General features: G+C 41.0%; 1 protein-coding gene across 2 annotated transcripts in view; it reads right to left on the reverse strand.

Annotated features, from left to right (window-relative positions):
* Positions 1-554, reverse strand: part of paplnb (papilin b, proteoglycan-like sulfated glycoprotein) — a 5450-nt gene extending 4896 nt beyond the window's left edge. The window contains exon 1 of one of the 2 annotated variants that reach the window (XM_032543407.1): positions 233-554. The gene's annotated coding sequence lies outside the window, so the exon portion shown is untranslated. The remainder of the gene's footprint in view (positions 1-232) is intronic. The other variant, XM_032543406.1, reaches the window with a different exon arrangement.
* Between the last annotated feature and the right edge of the window lie 3167 nt (positions 555-3721).

Below are 3721 nucleotides of genomic sequence, written 5' to 3' on the forward strand. Positions count from 1 at the left end.
AAATGCAGTTTAGGTCTAACCAGAAGTGCAATAGCAGTAAGTGCAGGATGTACACTGGTTCCATAAGTGCAGGTCCATTATGGATGATGAGTACATTAAATCAAACACATTTCCAGATTTCCTTGGTGATTTCTTTGCTTGTGTTCAATGCATGCATTTCATCAGCAAAGTGTTTCACCTGGATAGATTATGTAAACTGCTAATAACATCATCAGATCGGGTTTTGTCTTACCTTCTTAAATTGAATTCCCAGCTGGTCGACGAGCAGCCCAGAGGGATGTGCACCTCACTAGTGAAGGTATAGGCACTGACGCCCAGCTTTCTGTTTTCTCACCCTCGCTGCTCACCAACACCACATCCCATAAAGTGTCAGGTTTCATCCACACAGAGAAACTGTTTCCCCCCACCAAGAAAACGTGATTTATTTTTTTATTGTTGAAAATAAACTGTGATTTCATCTATTTGGAGCACACGTGTTTCCACTTAAAACCCTTAGGCTGTCAAACTACTTATCAAGTTTTATATCAAGTCTGCAGCCATGAGTCTTAGTTAAATATGTCAAAATAAAAAAAATGGGGTTTTGTGCAACAATTGAGTGAACTTATTGTTTGTTCCAATACAGAGGACATTTTGATAAACAAATTTAATGGTTGCATATCGCAAACGTTGAAGAAATCATATCCTTTACATAAGAAACCCAAAATGAGATTGAGGGTAAAAGACATCTTGAAATTACCCATTGATTGATTTTTTTTATCCTGGTTGCCGACCACTGATTGTCCCTTTCACACATCCCATGACCACTAAATGCAGACTAGTAAGTCAGCAGAGGAGCTGGTGGGAGGTAAACATTGCCTCAAGGCTCTACTTAGGTTTATTTTAGTGAGAAACCACAGTGGAGCCTGGATGGGAAGGGAATATTGAAGATGTACCAACAGCCATCGGTGAAGAGCAACAATGTGCCAGAAATACAACAAAGAAGAAGCTGGAGGAGCCAACCAGGCCGATGGTAACGCATATACTTTAGACTGTCAACAAAGTATACATCGGTGGTGGAAGGTGTGTGTGTGTGTGTGTGTGTGTGTGTGTGTGTGAGCGGGTGTGTGTGTGTGAGCGGGTGCATTTGTGTGAGTGTGTGTTGGTGGGTGGGTGGCCAGAAAAAAAACATTTACGACAGCAGAAGTCATAGGAAATCATTGGTTGAGAACAGCACAGATCTTGGTGTTGATTCAACTTTATTATTTTTCTTAGGTTGTATGCATTGTGATACTGGACTAAGTGTAGTGAAACAGAATCACGCATTTTGCAAACTCAGTAAATATGCTTGTCAGATATTGACCTAAAAAGTACAATTTGCACAACAAAAATTGTTATATAATACCATTCAAGAATCCCATCAAAGCAAATCTCAGCATCTCACTCCACCTCCACAACCATATCCACACCCCTCACAGTTTTGTTTTATCCTCAACAAGAAACCTTACAGGCCTTCAGTCACTTTCTGTCCTTCAGAGCTGCTGGTCCAGTTTCTCTTCTTGCTTCTCTGTGACTTCGAAGGCACTCTTGGTGTTGAACAGGCCGTCCATTGTATCTATGATCTCCTGCATCTCTCTGGACAACTCAGAGTAACCTTCCTTGAGGTCTTCTTGCTGCTGCCTCAGGTCCACCGCCGCACGAATCAGCTCAGCGGCCTGTTGGCTGCAGTGGCTCCGCAGCTTCTCCACGTCCGACAGCAGCACCCCCATGCTCTTCATCAGCTGCTCCAGCCGGTCGCCGGTTTCCTCGAGCCCGGATGAGTCCAGGGTCCCGACCTGTGTGTTGTCTATAGCCTGGGCCTCAGGCTCCAGGTCTGCCTTTGACGCCATCCTTCAGTTGTAGTAACTCTCAGGCACCTGATACTCAAGTCAGACTTCAATGAAACAGATACTGTGTCTGGAAGAAAGGGGAATCATTTAGCAGGCAGCCAATGGCTGTAAAAGGTTAAAGGGCAGAAAGAAGCCAAATATTAAGAAAAAGGCAGAGAAATGTCAAAGATGTGAAGCTGCTCCAACACTTTTTGTCTCTCTCAGCAGGGTAATAAGCTCCTTGCAGGGTGTGAAAAATGCACTTCTGACTAATCCCCTACGCTTGTACACATACAGTGTGTGTGTGTGTGTGTGTGTGTGTGTGTGTGTGTGTGTGTGTGTGTGTGTGTGTGTGTGTGTGTGTGTGTGTGTGTGTGTGTGTGTGTGCAGGTCCATGTGTATGTGTGTTCAGGTGGCCTTTCACTGACTTATGCTGTCCTGTAATCCGTTTAGGGAAGCTACCCAGAGCAACACTTTTGCGTGCTCGAGTGAGCGGCAGGCGGGACATCAGATTACGTGGTTCTTCCTCCTCCGAGCCTATTCACTGCCACGGCTGTCTGTGTAGCCAGATTAACCCACAACCATCTGCGGGTGGCCTTGACACTCACATGCACACACTCATACATGCAATATAATCTCCATTTTTTATTCTCTCTAACCACTCTGTCTTTCCATCTGCCTTTTTACCTCAGGTGTTGCTCTATTATTGAACTTCTCACTGTGTGTTTGGGCCAAACTCTTATTTATCATCAGTTGGTTTAAGACATACTTTGACTACTTTGAGGAGACAAAGCTGATGCACAGCAGCAGTTAGTCAAAGGCTTTTCCACAGGGCTGCTATGTATACATATTAAAACTCGTTCAAAATATTTGACAATCAAGCAATACACACACGCATGCAAAGCTTTCTTTCTTCTATCTTCTAGAAATACTTTACACATTTGTTTTAAAGATCATTTAAATGGTCTACTCAGTCAAACCCAGATAATGGTTACAAATAATTTCTCTGGATTCTCAGTTTTCAAGTTTCAGAAAGAAAATTGTGAGATGATGCCCTCTAAGGGCTTATTTGTTTAAGGGTGCTCCAGTAAGAATAAAGAAAAAAATTACAACTTATATTCTTTCACTTGACAAACAGCATATTCCAACTGTTTTTCTTTGGTCAATGAGAAAGGGATGAATGATGTAACTCCACGTGTTTAAACCCAAGTTAAAGAGCCATGATGGGTACCAGCCCTTTAAATGGCTGTGGAGATAAGGAGTCGAAATGGTGACCTCAACACCTTCAATCTCTTATCAAAGCAAACAGACTTGCTGCAGGGAGGGCCGGTGTCGGTGGAAGATTGCACTCTTTCTGAGAGGTAAATACAGCAGCGTAAACACCAGCTGTATCAGAAGGGGCTTTAAAGAATTATTCATTTCGGACTGAGTTTTGCATCGTTAACCATAGGAACAATTCCATTAATTAAGACAAAATGTATAAACATGAACACACAGTAAAGCAAAATGTTTAAATACAGGAACAAGAATATAGTAGTTTTGCTGCACCTTAGATCAATGCAGAAACGTAACAGAGAAGCTTACATTTGGGATGTATATATACATATATACTGTATATATACATATATACTGTATATATACATATATACTGTATATATATATATATATATATATATATATATATATATACATATAATAAATGAGAATAATAGAAAGAAGCAAAAAATAGGCTAGTTAGTCAGTATACAGGCATCAGCAATAGACACACAATCAGCACAACATAGCAAATTAAAAAGAAAACTGCAAATATTTGGATTTAGTAATGTTGTAGACCTAACTATTAAACATAAACCCATTTTTTTAGCAGACATAATTGC

The sequence above is a fragment of the Etheostoma spectabile genome, chromosome 18 (assembly GCF_008692095.1).
Source record: "Etheostoma spectabile isolate EspeVRDwgs_2016 chromosome 18, UIUC_Espe_1.0, whole genome shotgun sequence".
Taxonomy (NCBI): domain Eukaryota; kingdom Metazoa; phylum Chordata; class Actinopteri; order Perciformes; family Percidae; genus Etheostoma; species Etheostoma spectabile.